A 19,787-nucleotide genomic window follows, 5' to 3' on the forward strand; every position below is an offset into this window, starting at 1 on the left:
TGCCTCCTCCGAAGCTGCTGCCTCCTCAGAAGCTGCTGCCTCCTCCGAAGCTGCTGCCTCCTCAGAAGCTGCTGCCTCCTCAGAAGCTGCTGCCTCCTCAGAAGCTGCTCCTTAAATACCCCCACGGTCAGGGCGGGGACCCCCATGTCACAATGGCCTCTGGCTATGACGACCCCGTGTCACAATGGCTTCTGGTTATGACGAGGTGCTCACATCACAGAGCCCGGGCGGTCGCCATGGGGACACCCACCTCCAGGCCGGCTGGGACTGGCTGTGCACGGCGTGGGGCAGCCCCTGCTTGAAGGAGGAGAGAGCAGAGCATGGCGAGGGAAGCTGTCCCCAGCACACAGGAGCCCGTGCCCCAGAGCTTGGCTCAGAGATGCTGCTGCCTGCTCCGCTACACCTGCAACAATCCGCCTTCAGATCTTGTTTGCAGGACACACCAAGGGCCTCTCTACAGCCTCACCACACTGATTCTTTGTTTTCAACATGATCGTCATGACTTTTCTGAAGTAGGCATGAGCCTACTTTGAAGAAAAAGGCTGAAGCCACATTCACAAAACCACACAGTCCGTTTGCAGCAATAGAATCTACCGTTTCCCCCTTTTGTGACAACCAGTGCTCTCTCAAGGTGCGCTTTTACAGAACTTCTGAGCTGTTCCATGACTCACTTGCTAAAGGAGGTGGCCTCATCCAACTCCCAGTTTTAGCGTGCCAGCTCTCCAATGCATTGCCTCTGCCACCTTCCTTCTACCGGGCCCGAAGTGCATTCTACTGCCTGGTTAGGGAGATGCACGTGCCACCGGCCCCAAAGCATCACTCTGGGGACCCATCATGGCCGTTACCTCTCAGCTGCTGCACCAGCCAAATCTTTCTAGGATGGCAGCAGGCTCTCAGAATCTGCTACAGGTCCTTGCAAGCTCTCTATCTCCTTTTGTTCCCCTAGCACACTTACTCCCCGCTCCATGCAGTTTGTTTTGAGCCTAGGGAGCAGACAAATCCTTGGAAAATTACGCTTTATTTTCATGTCATATGTCAGAGAAACCCAGAATCCCAGAGTGTCAGGGGTTGAAGGGCCCTGTAAAGCTCATCCAGTGCAATCCCCCCATGGAGCAGGAACACCCAGCTGAGGTTCCACAGGAAGGTGTCCAGGCGGGTTTGAATGTCTGCAGAGAAGGAGACTCCACAACCTCCCTGGGCAGCCTGGGCCAGGTTCTGACACCCTCACCCCAAACAAGTTTCTTCTCAAATTTAAGTGGAACCTCCTGTGTTCCAGTTTGCACCCATTGCCCCTTGTCCTGTCACTGGATGTCACCCAGAAGAGCCTGGCTCCATCCTCCTGACACTCCCCCTTTCCATATTGATCCCCATGAATGAGTCCCCACTCAGTTTCCTCTTCTCCAGCTCCAGAGCCCCAGCTCCCTCAGCCTTTCCTCACATGGGAGATGCTCCACTCCCTTCAGCATCTTTGTAGAACCTGAGGTTGTTCCTGCCCAGATTCAAGACTCCACACTTGCCCTTGTTCTATTTCATTAAATTTTTCCCTGCCCAACTCTCCATCCTGTCCAGGTCTCTCATGGCAGCACAGCTTCCAGTGTCAGCCACTCCTCCCAGCTTGGTGTCACCAGCAAACTTGCTGACAGTCACTCTATTCCCTCATCCAAGTTGTTGATGAATATATTGAATAATTCCGGCCCCAGCACTGCCCCCTGAGGCACTGCACTGGATCCAGGCCTCCAACTGGACTCTGCCCCGTTGACCACGACTCCCTGTCTTCTTCCCTTCAACCAGTTCACAGTCCACGTCCCTACCCCATTGTCCAGACCACACTCCCTCAGTTTAGCAGCAAGGACACTGTGGGAGGCTGTGTCAAATGCTTTACTGAAGTCAAGAAATGAAGAAAATCCCAAAGTGAGGGGAAGTGAAGACACATAAAAGATGTTTCCTGACTGGACATCGTTGGGATCTCCCCACCAAAGGATCCCGAATCATGACAGAGGACCGGCAGGGCTCTACGGGACTGGAGACCAGAGGGAGGCCTTTGGGACTCGTTTGGTAGTAACCCAATCCTCTTCCCCCCTTTTCTTTTTTCCTTCCCTTCTTCCTCTACACTCTGTTTCGCGTGCCGCTTTACGGGCAAATAATAAGGTAACACTGTGTGACAGAATTATAACCCCTTGGCATTTTTGTTGCCTTAATTTTGTGCTTCGACATCAAGTTAAATGAAGCATCATGAGTCCATGACAGAATGGACTGTGACACAGGGCCTGGTGACACAGAGGTGCCCTGAAGTCCCAGTACTAAGCAGCGCATAGCAGTGACAGCGCACGGTTGAGGCGCAGTCTAAAGGTGAAGCTCCTTGCTGCGCTCTGGACAACGCTCATCATCACGTCAGGAAGGGACGCGTAGGGTGACATGAGCTCAAGCCCGCTGCCCTCTGCCAGGCTCTGTTTTTCATTTTTTCATGTTTTCATATGTTATGTTGGGCTGAGCCCCCGTGAATGGTTTATGCGCCAAGCCTCAGCCCCATCTCTGACCCCTTTGTGCCTGCACTCAGCGCCGCATCCTGCGTTGTCACATCCCAAGGCTGCTGCTGTCACCCCAAGCTGGTGTTTCTTCTATACTACATCATCATGTCAACATTGTAAATATTTTATATAGAATAATTGTTACTTCCTACAGTTTGTTACTGCCAGCTGTGTAAAACTCTTGTCCTACTCTGCCAAGATAAACAAAAGCTGGACATGTTGCCTCTGAAAACAGGGCAGCTCCGTGCAGTGGAGGATCCCTTGCTGAGGCACTGACCTGTCTCCTCTCTCCAAGCCTTGGGCTGGAAGGGGTGCTCGCAGGCTGGAGTAGTTGGGGCTCCATGCCTGGAAGTGTCCCCAAATCCTGCTAGGATGGCACGGTTCTTAGATGATTTTCCATTAATAATCCAGAGAGTTTGCAAAGGTACACATGCTGTTGGCCATGATCATGTTTCTGTGATGGCAACTACATTGTAGCTTTTCTGCTGTACAACGGCTTCCAGCTCCTCTGTTCATTGCCCATTCTGTGTGCGTTGCTGCAGGTGCATTTCAGCTGGGCTGCTGATCTGTGAAGGGGTTTCGTTAGAAGGAGATATGTTGTTGAATTAGTCAGGCCCAAAGGAATCTCAAGGCCAGTTCGAGAAGCTGAGAACAGAATCTGCTGTGAGAAAGAGGGGCGTTTCTTCATTAACAGGGCCTCAGCATGGCGTGAGTCGTCGGACCTGTCATCGGTGGGGCTCCAGCGTGTGGACTGCCCATGATACTCATTTAGCGAATCCATGCTTGGAGCGTGGATTCGTGATTAGAGAATAGTTGTGTATATAAGGAGACATGCTTCTGTAATAAATGGCTTTGGCGTGATTCACATTGAATCGGAGTGCTGAGTCCTTTATCGTTCCAACAAATGGTGACCCCGACGTGATACTCCGAACGGCGTCTCACTACGGTCGGGGAAAAGCCTGGAGCAACCCAGCCGGAGGCGGCTCAGCTGGACTGAGAGCCGGGCGGAGACGTACGGACGTTCCGCGGATAAATTTTGTTGAAGGCGGCGCCGGGAAAGGTGAGCGGCTGGGAGCAGGAGGAGGGAAGAGTGAAGTTATGGGGCAGAATATATCCTCTGAGGAAGAAGCTATAGTTAAAATCCTCCTGCATATTCTCTCTAGGAGAGGACTTAAATATGAAGAAAGTAACATACGTAGACTGTTGGTTTGGTGTAGAACTAACGGCTACCCGACAGAAGCTGAGAAAGCTTTTAAAATTGAACTTTGGGACGATATAGGGCAGAAATTATGGGATAAGGTTAGCGACGGAGATAAAGAAGCTAAATCATTAGCGACTACATGGAAGCTTATGATTTCCACCTTAAAAGAATTTAAGGCTGAGCGGGCTGCGGTTACTGGAATTTTTGCAGCGTTACAGTCTGAAAAGAACTCTAAAAATAACTGTGAAGCTTATCCAGTTCGTGTTTTCGATATCCTTCCTGCTCCATGCCCTCTTGTGCCTTCGGCGCCCCCGATGATACAACAGTCTGGGGCGGAGGGAGGAAAATTACCGAGTGGATGGCCTCCTGTACCATCACACGACCCTAGAGAGACCAAGAAGTCCAAAGAACTGGAGTCAGATAATTTGTCAAAAGGACTGGTGAAAGCTGAGAATGTTAAAGTCGTAAATAATTGTAATATCAATTATTTTACTGATTCGTGTCCGCCTTTACCGCCTTCTGCCCTTCTAATTCCTACAAGAGAACAGAAGGAGTCGCCGGATAAGAACTGGGCAAAAGAACTGTGTGAAAGATCAGATCAGCTATTAGCGAGTGAATCCAACAGTCAGCCATATCAAGCTATGAGAGAGGTGCCTGAAACCAACAAAGCAGCCAAATTGTTTGCAACTATTAATCAGGGTCCCAATGAGAATTACATGCAATTTATTGACCACCTTCAAGAGACCATCAATAAGCAGGTTGAAAACTTAGAAGTTAAGGAAGCACTGGTGTTGAAATTAGCAGTAGAGAATGCTAATGTTTGCTATCAGCATGTTATTTGCGAGTTTTACAGTACATATTATGTGTTCCTGTGTACCGTCTCTCTGAAAATCAAGCAGCTTGTCATGAATGTGAGTTAATTGTTTTACTAGTTGTTTTTAAGTGCGCCATAAAACCTTCTGCCCGCTCTTCCCACTCAGGCTGCGAGCAGCCCTGTGCTTCCCCCCCCCACCAAGGTTTTTACTTGCAAGATGAGGTCAGGAATGATTGTTTTCAGTTGTGTTCCTAAAAAAATTGGTATTGGGAGGTGTTTTAAAACATAGGAAAGCACTCGGACAAGAAATCATTAAATCATTTCAGACAGTTTTACAGGCGGGGCGATTTGAACTTCAACAAGCTGAGAGAGACTTAACTGATAACACACGGGTCAGAAAACTTGTTAAAGTCTGCAAGATGCTTTCCTTATTAACCTGTTTTCTCTGTGGGTATCTGTTTAAGCATGTTGCAATTTTGATAGGTCTTTGTTATATGATACGATAAGTTCACAGTCTGTTAAATCATGAGATTCCGTTGACTCAAAATGTGCATTTTGTGATAATATAGAAGAACATGAGTAATTTAGTTCTTTACTGCGTGAATGTGATGTCTATCCCTGTTTCTCTATTAGGACGGGATGTGTTAGGACAACTAGGAGCAACTCTGGTGACGAAACAACAGCATTTCTAGAAGCGGCCATTGATGATGGGTGACCAGTACTGAAATTACAGTGGAAAAATGATGATCCAGTATGGGTAAATCAATGGCCGCTCAGTAAAGAAAACTCGCCCATGTTGAAGAGCTAGTACAGGAACAGCTTGAAAAAGGGCATTTAGAGCCGTCTACAAGTCCCTGGAATACTCCTGTGTTTACTATTCAGAAAAAATCAAAGAAATGGAGGTTGTTACATGATCTTCGAAAAATTAATGATACCATGGAAGACATGGGAGCATTACAGCCGGGATTACCATCCCCTGTCATGATTCCAGAAAACTGGCAGATCTTAATAATTGACTTGCAAGATTGTTTTTTCACCATTGCTTTACATCCTGATGACTGTAAACGTTTTGCATTTTCCATAAATTCTGCAAATAAGGCTGAACCTGCGAAAAGGTATCAATGGGTAGTTTTGCCACAGGGAATGAAAAATTCCCCAACTATGTGTCAAATTTATGTAGCTTGGGCCTTGCAATCAATCAGAAAATCTCATCCTGAGTTAGTGATTTGCCACTACATGGATGACATATTGATAGCTGGGGAAACTTTTTCGACTGATTTGTTGATAAATGAAGTATCTGATACATTGCAGCATAGAGGATTGCAAATTGCTCCAGAAAAGGTACAAATTCAACCAGCATGGAAATATCTTGGTTGGGAAATTTCTCAGTCCACAGTGAAACCTCAGAAAACAGTATGTCGGCCTGTCATTCAACCCTTAAATGATGTGCAGAAACTAGTGGGTGATCTGAATTGGGTCCGAACCATTTGTGGGATCACTAATGAGGATTTAGCTCCAATTGTAAAACTGCTAAAAGGGGATAGTGACATTAGCTCTCCTAGAACGCTTACTGCTGAGGCGGATGCTGCTCTGAAAAAGATTATGTCCAAACTTGTAAAAGCTTTCAGCCATAGGTGGAACCCAGATTATGTAATCGGACTACTAATTGTAAACAATACTAACTATCCTTTTGCTCTCATAATGCAATGGACAACTGGTAAGGAGCCGTTAAAGATCTTAGAGTGGGTGTTTTTGCGTTTTCGACTCAAACGAACCATTACAACCAGGGTTGAAGTCTTTGCTCAGCTTATAATGAAAGGTAGGCAGAGAATAGTCGAAATTTCAGGGGCTGAGCCTGCATATATCATTGTTCCCCTCGTTTCAGAATATTTACAGTGGGCTTTGCAGAACTCCTTACCTTTTCAGATTGCGTTATTAGATTCTCGAGCTTTAATTAAGACGTTTTCCCCTCCACACAAGTTAATGTCAGTTTTGAATATGGGATCAATGGAGGAGGGTCCCCCTCTTCTCTCAGAATTTCCTGTTAAAGGACCCACAGTGTTCACTGACGCAGGGGGTAAAATGCAGAAAGCAGCAATTACATGGAAAACAGATGGAAAATGGCACGATGTGATACTAACTGACCTGAAAGGACCAACTCAGCATTTGGAACTCAGGACTGTAATAGAAGTGTTTATCAGATTTGCTCATAGCCCAGTGAATATTGTTTGCGATTCTTTGTATGTGGTAGGTGCGGTAGCTCGCATTGAAAGATCATTGCTCAAAGAGGTTCAGGATGCACAGCTGATGTCTTTGTTCAAGCAACTATGGTTGTTGATCGAAGAGAGACAACACTGATACTTCATAACACATATCCGTAGTCATCTGACAATTCAAGGCGATTTAGCTGAAGGAAACCGCCGAGCTGATTTTCTTGTATCTCCTGCCTGGGTTCCACCTCCAGTAGATAGGTTTGGGCAAGCAGTACGCTCTCATAGTTTCCTCCATCAGTCTGCTCAGGTCTTACAGCGGCAATTTTCATTGTCCGAAAGTGAAGCCCGAGGTATTGTTAAAAGTTGTGCAGATTGTCAGCGCATCTCAGTAGGGCTGGGCGCAGGAGTCAATCCAAGAGGATTAGGAGCCTTGGAATTGTGGCAAATGGACGTCACACATGTCCCTGAATTTGGCAGGCTGAAGTATGTGCATATGTCTATTGATACATATTCTTTCGCCACATGGGCCACTGCTCAGACTGGTGAAACTAGTTCACATGTGCAACGACATTTACGTTCTGCTTTTGCAGCTTTGGGAGTTCTTGCACAGGTCAAGACAGGCAACGCACCTGGTTATATCGCCAAAGCTACTGCCACCTTTTTTCAATTGTGGGGTGTTAAGCACATTACAGGGATACCAAATTCTCCTACTGGTCAGGCCTTGGTAGAAAGGATGAATCGAACTCTCAAGCATCAGCTTGACAAACAAAAAGGGGGAACTGACTGTACTACTCCACATGACAGACTAAGCAAAGCATTATATGTCTTGAACTTTTTACGCCTTCCGCAAGGATTCGACATTCCACCTATGATTCGTCATGGAACAAGCTTAAGAGGACACTTGACAGACCTTAGAGAAAATCAATGTCAGGTCAAAATACGCAGTGGAGTTACTGGTGAATGGGAGGGTCCTTTCCAATTAATAACTTGGGGAAAGGGTTATGCTTGTGTCATTACAGATCAAGGATCAAAATGGATTCCTGCGAAATGGATCAAGCCATGGCTGAATAAAGACAACAAAGATTCGACAGATGCAGAAGGACAGGAGGGAGATAAGTTGTGAGAATTGTCTCAAATGTAAACCATGAATTCTTATTCAGTGTTATAGATGCTCTTAGACCCAGTGGTCTAAAAGCTTATTAGTAAACAGATAAGGTACCTTCCATAGAGAATGCTAATTTGAACAGATGGTAAGAGTTCCAAAAGGGTGATATTACAATTAGATAATCTATGCATAGATAAGGTAAAAGTATAAGATATTTCTACCATGGTAACCTAATTTAGCAACTGGTAAGGTTTTAAAAGAGATATTAAGATTAAGCTATAGATCTTTTAAATAGGTTAATATAAGTTTAAAGATATTAATTCAATAATTAGCATATGAATAGGTTAATATAAGTTTTAAGATATTAAGTCAATAATTAGCGTATGCTGATGGTATTAAGTACGTTACTCTATAAACCGCGCAGTTATAGATCTTCTAGGAATTTAAGAGAATATATTGTATTAAGTTGTCTGACTATTCTAAAATAGTGCGTTGGTAAGGTTGTCATAAGCAGAATTAAGGTTTTATATATGATATGAAGGTTTGAGTATAAGCAGATAGTTGTTTAATCTTATTAAGTAAGGTTTAGCTACATTATATGTGATTGTAATTATGTTGTTAATCATGTATCCTATGTTGCAGTGTATTTCAAAGACGATTCAGCATGCTGTTTAAGGGGCCTGACTAGTTCAAGAACAAAAAGGGGGAATAGTGAAGGGGTTTCGTTAGAAGGAGATACGTTGTTGAATTAGTCAGGCCCAAAGGAATCTCAAGGCCAGTTCGAGAAGCTGAGAACAGAATCTGCTGTGAGAAAGAGGGGCGTTTCTTCGTTAACAGGGCCTCAGCATGGCGTGAGTCGTCGGACCTATCATCGGTGGGGCTCCAGCGTGTGGACTGCCCATGATACTCATTTAGCGAATCCATGCTTGGAGCGTGGATTCGTGATTAGAGAATAGTTGTGTATATAAGGAGACATGCTTCTGTAATAAATGACTTTTGTGTGATTCACATTGAATCGGAGTGCTGAGTCCTTTATCGTTCCAACACTGATCCCAGCACCTTTTTGCAGTGAGAAGCCCCAACTCCTTTGCAGCCATTCCCAGGCATTTCTGTGTTTTCTAGCACATCTACAACCCTTCTGTTTCTTCTACTGCACTGCTCTCCATCCCCTGCCTCTGCTGAGACAGCAGAGCAAACGACCTGGGTAGCAGCCCATCCAAGAATTTAAAAAAGCCAAGAAGGCCAATGGTACCTGGGGTGGATTAGAAGGGGGTAGTCAGTAGGTCAGAGAGGTTCTCCTGCCCCTCTACTCTGCCCTGGGGAGACCACACCTGGAATATTGTGTCCAGTTGTGGCCCCTCAGTTCCAGAAGGACAGGGAACTGCTGGAGAGAGTCCAGCGCAGCCACCAAGATGCTGAAGGGAGTGGAGCATCTCCCGTGTGAGGAAAGGCTGAGGGAGCTGGGGCTCTGGAGCTGGAGGAGAATGAGGGGGGACTCATTCCTGGGGATCAATATGGAAAGGGGGAGTGTCAGGAGGATGGAGCCAGGCTCTTCTGGGTGACAACCAGTGACAGGACGAGGGGCAATGGGTACAAACTGGAACACAGGAGGTTCCACTTGAATATGAGAAGAAACTTGTTTGGGGTGAGGGTGGCAGAGCCTGGCCCAGGCTGCCCAGGGAGGTTGTGGAGTCTCCTTCTCTGCAGACATTCAAACCCGCCTTGACACCTTCCTGTGGAACCTCAGCTGGGTGTTCCTGCTCCATGGGGGGATTGCACTGGGTGAGCTTTCCAGGGCCCTCCATTCCCTGACATCCTGGGATTCTGTGATTCTCAACAAGTACAAGGACAACACCAGGGCTTCGTTCAAGCGGAGGAAGGCCCACGCAGCGGTGTGGAACGTGGCGGAGGCGCAGGCTGACTTTGCCACAGTGTTGTCCCTTGAGCCCTCGCCGCGCGCCATCATCTCTGAGGAGCCCGGAGCCTGCAAGCTCACCTGCACCGAGGACAAGATCCGCTTCGAGGGTGTCTTCTCACAGGAGACCCCAACGCTCCCTGAACAGGTTCTTTTAGATACTCCACACGTGGAACGTTTTTTGAAGGTTGTTAGCATTTAATACAAATTTTACTTATTTACATATTTGAGGTGGCCCAGGAGCTTGCCAGGGTGTAAGAGTTGGTCTGAAGGACAGTATTTGCCCGAACATCGCCATCAAGAGCTTGAACGGACAATGACTTGGAAAGAGGCCTGAGGAAGAACTGTGTTGCACAGGTCTCTCTGACCCGGGGGCTACCGTTAGCAACAGCCGCTGTGTGGGCTTCACCTGCTGCCTCAGCCAGGCTAGCCCCCACCTCCTAAAAGGAATTGTGTTCTATGGGTCTCTCTGACCTGGGGACAACAGTTGCTGTCCAGACGATGGATTTTCACCTGCTGCTTCAGCCAAACTCTCCTTCCACCTGCTCCCTGTTAGTAAAGCCAACGAAGAAGAGCATGCGCAGAGGCTCGCCAAGGCTTTTGAGGTCACCCAATGGACCATAAAGAAAGCCCTGAACGTGAGGCCACGCAGGCGCAGATGGGTTCTGGCAAACGAAGCAAGGACTTTTCGAGCCTGCGCAGTTAAGCCTCGGTTGGGAAACAAAGGCGGAGACTGGCCTCAACTCGTGGGAGAAAAGGGGGTGAAGACGCATAAAAGATGGATCCTGACTGGACATCATTGAGATCTCCCCACCAAAGGATCCTGAATCACAACAGAGGACCGGCAGGACTCTATGGGACTGGAGACCAGAGGGACGCCTTTGGGACTCGTTCGGTGGTAACCAAATCCTCTTTCCCCCCTTTTCATTTTTCTTTCCCTTTTTCCTCTACATTCTCTTTCACAGGCCGCTTTACGGGCAAAATAATAAAGTAACACTGTGTGATAGAATTATAACCCCTTGGCATTTTGGTTGCCTTAATTTTGCGCTTCAGGATCAAGGTGAACAAACTGTAACGAGTCCATCACTGAATGGAGCGTGACAGCAACTAAGCAGCTGGAGGCTGGGAAGAGAGATGCTGCTGCTGCCCACTGCTGCCCCAGTCATTGCAATCAGCTCTGGTTCTGTGCAGTGCGCGGAGGTGCTGGGGAAGAGGAGGATGCTGCGAAGGCTGCAGCCCAGGCTGTGCAGCAGCCACAGACAGCCGTGGCTGGTTTGCAATGGGCCACACAGGGATCAGCAGCTGCTGCGGCTCTTGGCTAACCGGGTTTATACCTGAGCCTCCCTCCATTTTTAGAGCCCAGAAACCCAGGGCGGAGGAGCACACATCTGAGATGAAGCTCTGAGCGGGCGCATTTCTTCTCAAGACCAGCACTGTTTGCGGCGCTTCTCCCCGGTGTCTCAGGCCTGAACGTGCTCTCGTGACGCTGGAAGCCTTGTGCGTCAGAGCCTTGTGCAGAGATGGATCATGGCTCAGATTTCCAGCAAGGGAGCGAGCAGCCGGCTCTTCCTCACTTGGAAGACCCTCGGTGGAGGTGAGGCACCGCGTGTGGGTTTGGAGGGTCTCGCCTGTATCAGCTCAGGGAGGTGCTCCGAAACACCCCCGCAATGGGGAGGTTCCTTGTGAGACGAAGGGGATGCCGTACGGTGCATGGATTAGGTCAACCAGGCCAAGTCGGCGATAGATCTCAAATGTTCCAAGTCCTTGACTCGAATTGGAGACAGGCAGGTGGGAAGGGAGCTTGAGGGGGATCCAGCCAGACTGCCGGCTTGCGGCAGCACCAGCCCATGGCTTCCCGAAAGCAATGTCGGGACACCCCGAGGACAGAGATTTCCTGCAGCCTTCTTTGTCCCGAGGGGGAGCAGGAACAGATGAGCACAGGGGGAAAACTGTCATTTTTTTTTTAATTGGCTTTATTGATTTCTTAAAACAATCCAAGGCCGAGCAGAGGCTGGCAGCACCATGTCCTCAGGGCAGGTGAACGCCGCGGTCGCCGTCCATGCTCCCATCCCTGGTGTGCCGCCCTCAGACGCTCCCTCTGGGCGCTGCGCAGGCTCAGGACCAGCCGCATGTCCAGGGACCCGCGTGGCGCTGGCAGCCGGGCTCTACTCCTCTTGCTGTCCCGCGGTGCAGCTGCAGCGGAAAGCCCTGCGCAGAGCCCGGAGCACCCTCCTGAACCGGGAAGGCCGTCGCCGTGGAGCTGGGCCCTGCGCTGGGCAGGCGATGTCTGTGCTGGTCTCTCCTCCATGCTCTCCAGACATTGAAGAAACCGCCTTTTCCTCTTGATCCTTTGCAGCTGGGACGAGAGGGGCTGTGCTGGGCTGTCCCTCATCCTCTCCTGCCAAATGAGCCTCAATGACTTCAAGTGCTGCAGGTGCAGGTGCTGCCGCTGGAACATCCATGCATTGGGCCAGGTCCTGCTGTTCCTCCGCTTGCTGGCCAGGTCCCTGGATCTCAGCCTCAGCCCTGCGCACGGCCTCACTGACGATGTACTCCACGATGTCCGACAGAGCCACATCGTCCTCTGTGGGGCTGTGCTGGGCAGGTGCCGGGCTCCCTGCTTCTGCTGCCCCCTCCGTGTCTGTGCAGCTGGGCAAGCCAGAGCCCTCCTGGGGACCTGCAGGGGCGTCCTGGAGGAGCTCCTGGACCGAGGGGTTGATCCAGATGTTCTGGATGGAGTTGTCTCTGCCTTGGCACCCCTCTTTGCTGCTCTCATCCTCCACATCCATGTGCTGGGCCAGGTCCTGCTGTTCCTCTGCTTCCTGGCCAGTTCCCAAGATCTCAGCCACAGCTCTGCGCATGGCCTCACTGACGATGCGCTGGGCTGTGTCCCACAGAGCCGCGTCGTAGGCTGTGGGGCCCTGTGGGGCAGGTGCCGGGCACTCTGCCTCTGCTGCTGCCGCGGTGTCGGTGCTGCGAGGCCAGCCAGACCCCTCCTGGGGACCTCCATGGTGGTCCTGGAAGCTCTCCTGGACCGAGGGGGTGACCCAGGTGCCCTGGATGGTGTGCTGGCCCGGGCCGTGGCTGACCTGCGGGCAGGAGGAGGAGCAGGACACGTGGGATGGAGGCGGCAGCCCCGGCACCGCAGCAGCTGCTTGCGGCCCCATCCAACCACCGGCCTCTCCCTCCTGCCCTGTACCATCCCTCCCCTGTGGCTTATGGAGCAAGGGGGGCAGCCCGAAGGGCTGGGAGTGGGCGTTCGCCTCCTTGTCAATCGGCATCTTGGGCCTCGCCTGCTGCAGAGCTGCAACGGGCACCCAGGGGAGCTGCTGCCTCGTGAGGAGCTGCTGCCTCCTCCGAAACTGCTGCCTCCTCCGAAGCTGCTGCCTCCTCCGAAGCTGCTGCCTCCTCAGAAGCTGCTGCCTCCTCCGAAGCTGCTGCCTCCTCAGAAGCTGCTGCCTCCTCAGAAGCTGCTGCCTCCTCAGAAGCTGCTCCTTAAATACCCCCACGGTCAGGGCGGGGACCCCCATGTCACAATGGCCTCTGGCTATGACGACCCCGTGTCACAATGGCTTCTGGTTATGACGAGGTGCTCACATCACAGAGCCCGGGCGGTCGCCATGGGGACACCCACCTCCAGGCCGGCTGGGACTGGCTGTGCACGGCGTGGGGCAGCCCCTGCTTGAAGGAGGAGAGAGCAGAGCATGGCGAGGGAAGCTGTCCCCAGCACACAGGAGCCCGTGCCCCAGAGCTTGGCTCAGAGATGCTGCTGCCTGCTCCGCTACACCTGCAACAATCCGCCTTCAGATCTTGTTTGCAGGACACACCAAGGGCCTCTCTACAGCCTCACCACACTGATTCTTTGTTTTCAACATGATCGTCATGAGTTTTCTGAAGTAGGCATGAGCCTACTTTGAAGAAAAAGGCTGAAGCCACATTCACAAAACCACACAGTCCGTTTGCAGCAATAGAATCTACCGTTTCCCCCTTTTGTGACAACCAGTGCTCTCTCAAGGTGCGCTTTTACAGAACTTCTGAGCTGTTCCATGACTCACTTGCTAAAGGAGGTGGCCTCATCCAACTCCCAGTTTTAGCGTGCCAGCTCTCCAATGCATTGCCTCTGCCACCTTCCTTCTACCGGGCCCGAAGTGCATTCTACTGCCTGGTTAGGGAGATGCACGTGCCACCGGCCCCAAAGCATCACTCTGGGGACCCATCATGGCCGTTACCTCTCAGCTGCTGCACCAGCCAAATCTTTCTAGGATGGCAGCAGGCTCTCAGAATCTGCTACAGGTCCTTGCAAGCTCTCTATCTCCTTTTGTTCCCCTAGCACACTTACTCCCCGCTCCATGCAGTTTGTTTTGAGCCTAGGGAGCAGACAAATCCTTGGAAAATTACGCTTTATTTTCATGTCATATGTCAGAGAAACCCAGAATCCCAGAGTGTCAGGGGTTGAAGGGCCCTGTAAAGCTCATCCAGTGCAATCCCCCCATGGAGCAGGAACACCCAGCTGAGGTTCCACAGGAAGGTGTCCAGGCGGGTTTGAATGTCTGCAGAGAAGGAGACTCCACAACCTCCCTGGGCAGCCTGGGCCAGGTTCTGACACCCTCACTCCGAACAAGTTTCTTCTCAAATTTAAGTGGAACCTCCTGTGTTCCAGTTTGCACCCATTGCCCCTTGTCCTGTCACTGGATGTCACCCAGAAGAGCCTGGCTCCATCCTCCTGACACTCCCCCTTTCCATATTGATCCCCATGAATGAGTCCCCACTCAGTTTCCTCTTCTCCAGCTCCAGAGCCCCAGCTCCCTCAGCCTTTCCTCACATGGGAGATGCTCCACTCCCTTCAGCATCTTTGTAGAACCTGAGGTTGTTCCTGCCCAGATTCAAGACTCCACACTTGCCCTTGTTCTATTTCATTAAATTTTTCCCTGCCCAACTCTCCATCCTGTCCAGGTCTCTCATGGCAGCACAGCTTCCAGTGTCAGCCACTCCTCCCAGCTTGGTGTCACCAGCAAACTTGCTGACAGTCACTCTATTCCCTCATCCAAGTTGTTGATGAATATATTGAATAATTCCGGCCCCAGCACTGCCCCCTGAGGCACTGCACTGGATCCAGGCCTCCAACTGGACTCTGCCCCGTTGACCACGACTCCCTGTCTTCTTCCCTTCAACCAGTTCACAGTCCACGTCCCTACCCCATTGTCCAGACCACACTCCCTCAGTTTAGCAGCAAGGACACTGTGGGAGGCTGTGTCAAATGCTTTACTGAAGTCAAGAAATGAAGAAAATCCCAAAGTGAGGGGAAGTGAAGACACATAAAAGATGTTTCCTGACTGGACATCGTTGGGATCTCCCCACCAAAGGATCCCGAATCATGACAGAGGACCGGCAGGGCTCTACGGGACTGGAGACCAGAGGGAGGCCTTTGGGACTCGTTTGGTAGTAACCCAATCCTCTTCCCCCCTTTTCTTTTTTCCTTCCCTTCTTCCTCTACACTCTGTTTCGCGTGCCGCTTTACGGGCAAATAATAAGGTAACACTGTGTGACAGAATTATAACCCCTTGGCATTTTTGTTGCCTTAATTTTGTGCTTCGACATCAAGTTAAATGAAGCATCATGAGTCCATGACAGAATGGACTGTGACACAGGGCCTGGTGACACAGAGGTGCCCTGAAGTCCCAGTACTAAGCAGCGCATAGCAGTGACAGCGCACGGTTGAGGCGCAGTCTAAAGGTGAAGCTCCTTGCTGCGCTCTGGACAACGCTCATCATCACGTCAGGAAGGGACGCGTAGGGTGACATGAGCTCAAGCCCGCTGCCCTCTGCCAGGCTCTGTTTTTCATTTTTTCATGTTTTCATATGTTATGTTGGGCTGAGCCCCCGTGAATGGTTTATGCGCCAAGCCTCAGCCCCATCTCTGACCCCTTTGTGCCTGCACTCAGCGCCGCATCCTGCGTTGTCACATCCCAAGGCTGCTGCTGTCACCCCAAGCTGGTGTTTCTTCTATACTACATCATCATGTCAACATTGTAAATATTTTATATAGAATAATTGTTACTTCCTACAGTTTGTTACTGCCAGCTGTGTAAAACTCTTGTCCTACTCTGCCAAGATAAACAAAAGCTGGACATGTTGCCTCTGAAAACAGGGCAGCTCCGTGCAGTGGAGGATCCCTTGCTGAGGCACTGACCTGTCTCCTCTCTCCAAGCCTTGGGCTGGAAGGGGTGCTCGCAGGCTGGAGTAGTTGGGGCTCCATGCCTGGAAGTGTCCCCAAATCCTGCTAGGATGGCACGGTTCTTAGATGATTTTCCATTAATAATCCAGAGAGTTTGCAAAGGTACACATGCTGTTGGCCATGATCATGTTTCTGTGATGGCAACTACATTGTAGCTTTTCTGCTGTACAACGGCTTCCAGCTCCTCTGTTCATTGCCCATTCTGTGTGCGTTGCTGCAGCTGCATTTCAGCTGGGCTGCTGATCTGTGAAGGGGTTTCGTTAGAAGGAGATATGTTGTTGAATTAGTCAGGCCCAAAGGAATCTCAAGGCCAGTTCGAGAAGCTGAGAACAGAATCTGCTGTGAGAAAGAGGGGCGTTTCTTCATTAACAGGGCCTCAGCATGGCGTGAGTCGTCGGACCTGTCATCGGTGGGGCTCCAGCGTGTGGACTGCCCATGATACTCATTTAGCGAATCCATGCTTGGAGCGTGGATTCGTGATTAGAGAATAGTTGTGTATATAAGGAGACATGCTTCTGTAATAAATGGCTTTGGCGTGATTCACATTGAATCGGAGTGCTGAGTCCTTTATCGTTCCAACAAATGGTGACCCCGACGTGATACTCCGAACGGCGTCTCACTACGGTCGGGGAAAAGCCTGGAGCAACCCAGCCGGAGGCGGCTCAGCTGGACTGAGAGCCGGGCGGAGACATACGGACGTTCCGCGGATAAATTTTGTTGAAGGCGGCGCCGGGAAAGGTGAGCGGCTGGGAGCAGGAGGAGGGAAGAGTGAAGTTATGGGGCAGAATATATCCTCTGAGGAAGAAGCTATAGTTAAAATCCTCCTGCATATTCTCTCTAGGAGAGGACTTAAATATGAAGAAAGTAACATACGTAGACTGTTGGTTTGGTGTAGAACTAACGGCTACCCGACAGAAGCTGAGAAAGCTTTTAAAATTGAACTTTGGGACGATATAGGGCAGAAATTATGGGATAAGGTTAGCGACGGAGATAAAGAAGCTAAATCATTAGCGACTACATGGAAGCTTATGATTTCCACCTTAAAAGAATTTAAGGCTGAGCGGGCTGCGGTTACTGGAATTTTTGCAGCGTTACAGTCTGAAAAGAACTCTAAAAATAACTGTGAAGCTTATCCAGTTCGTGTTTTCGATATCCTTCCTGCTCCATGCCCTCTTGTGCCTTCGGCGCCCCCGATGATACAGCAGTCTGGGGCGGAGGGAGGAAAATTACCGAGTGGATGGCCTCCTGTACCATCACACGACCCTAGAGAGACCAAGAAGTCCAAAGAACTGGAGTCAGATAATTTGTCAAAAGGACTGGTGAAAGCTGAGAATGTTAAAGTCGTAAATAATTGTAATATCAATTATTTTACTGATTCGTGTCCGCCTTTACCGCCTTCTGCCCTTCTAATTCCTACAAGAGAACAGAAGGAGTCGCCGGATAAGAACTGGGCAAAAGAACTGTGTGAAAGATCAGATCAGCTATTAGCGAGTGAATCCAACAGTCAGCCATATCAAGCTATGAGAGAGGTGCCTGAAACCAACAAAGCAGCCAAATTGTTTGCAACTATTAATCAGGGTCCCAATGAGAATTACATGCAATTTATTGACCACCTTCAAGAGACCATCAATAAGCAGGTTGAAAACTTAGAAGTTAAGGAAGCACTGGTGTTGAAATTAGCAGTAGAGAATGCTAATGTTTGCTATCAGCATGTTATTTGCGAGTTTTACAGTACATATTATGTGTTCCTGTGTACCGTCTCTCTGAAAATCAAGCAGCTTGTCATGAATGTGAGTTAATTGTTTTACTAGTTGTTTTTAAGTGCGCCATAAAACCTTCTGCCCGCTCTTCCCACTCAGGCTGCGAGCAGCCCTGTGCTTCCCCCCCCCACCAAGGTTTTTACTTGCAAGATGAGGTCAGGAATGATTGTTTTCAGTTGTGTTCCTAAAAAAATTGGTATTGGGAGGTGTTTTAAAACATAGGAAAGCACTCGGACAAGAAATCATTAAATCATTTCAGACAGTTTTACAGGCGGGGCGATTTGAACTTCAACAAGCTGAGAGAGACTTAACTGATAACACACGGGTCAGAAAACTTGTTAAAGTCTGCAAGATGCTTTCCTTATTAACCTGTTTTCTCTGTGGGTATCTGTTTAAGCATGTTGCAATTTTGATAGGTCTTTGTTATATGATACGATAAGTTCACAGTCTGTTAAATCATGAGATTCCGTTGACTCAAAATGTGCATTTTGTGATAATATAGAAGAACATGAGTAATTTAGTTCTTTACTGCGTGAATGTGATGTCTATCCCTGTTTCTCTATTAGGACGGGATGTGTTAGGACAACTAGGAGCAACTCTGGTGACGAAACAACAGCATTTCTAGAAGCGGCCATTGATGATGGGTGACCAGTACTGAAATTACAGTGGAAAAATGATGATCCAGTATGGGTAAATCAATGGCCACTCAGTAAAGAAAACTCGCCCATGTTGAAGAGCTAGTACAGGAACAGCTTGAAAAAGGGCATTTAGAGCCGTCTACAAGTCCCTGGAATACTCCTGTGTTTACTATTCAGAAAAAATCAAAGAAATGGAGGTTGTTACATGATCTTCGAAAAATTAATGATACCATGGAAGACATGGGAGCATTACAGCCGGGATTACCATCCCCTGTCATGATTCCAGAAAACTGGCAGATCTTAATAATTGACTTGCAAGATTGTTTTTTCACCATTGCTTTACATCCTCATGACTGTAAACGTTTTGCATTTTCCATAAATTCTGCAAATAAGGCTGAACCTGCGAAAAGGTATCAATGGGTAGTTTTGCCACAGGGAATGAAAAATTCCCCAACTATGTGTCAAATTTATGTAGCTTGGGCCTTGCAATCAATCAGAAAATCTCATCCTGAGTTAGTGATTTGCCACTACATGGATGACATATTGATAGCTGGGGAAACTTTTTCGACTGATTTGTTGATAAATGAAGTATCTGATACATTGCAGCATAGAGGATTGCAAATTGCTCCAGAAAAGGTACAAATTCAACCAGCATGGAAATATCTTGGTTGGGAAATTTCTCAGTCCACAGTGAAACCTCAGAAAACAGTATGTCGGCCTGTCATTCAACCCTTAAATGATGTGCAGAAACTAGTGGGTGATCTGAATTGGGTCCGAACCATTTGTGGGATCACTAATGAGGATTTAGCTCCAATTGTAAAACTGCTAAAAGGGGATAGTGACATTAGCTCTCCTAGAACGCTTACTGCTGAGGCAGATGCTGCTCTGAAAAAGATTATGTCCAAACTTGTAAAAGCTTTCAGCCATAGGTGGAACCCAGATTATGTAATCGGACTACTAATTGTAAACAATACTAACTATCCTTTTGCTCTCATAATGCAATGGACAACTGGTAAGGAGCCGTTAAAGATCTTAGAGTGGGTGTTTTTGCGTTTTCGACTCAAACGAACCATTACAACCAGGGTTGAAGTCTTTGCTCAGCTTATAATGAAAGGTAGGCAGAGAATAGTCGAAATTTCAGGGGCTGAGCCTGCATATATCATTGTTCCCCTCGTTTCAGAATATTTACAGTGGGCTTTGCAGAACTCCTTACCTTTTCAGATTGCGTTATTAGATTCTCGAGCTTTAATTAAGACGTTTTCCCCTCCACACAAGTTAATGTCAGTTTTGAATATGGGATCAATGGAGGAGGGTCCCCCTCTTCTCTCAGAATTTCCTGTTAAAGGACCCACAGTGTTCACTGACGCAGGGGGTAAAAT

This window comes from Patagioenas fasciata, chromosome 11 (assembly GCF_037038585.1).
Source record: "Patagioenas fasciata isolate bPatFas1 chromosome 11, bPatFas1.hap1, whole genome shotgun sequence".
Classification (NCBI taxonomy): Eukaryota; Metazoa; Chordata; class Aves; order Columbiformes; family Columbidae; genus Patagioenas; species Patagioenas fasciata.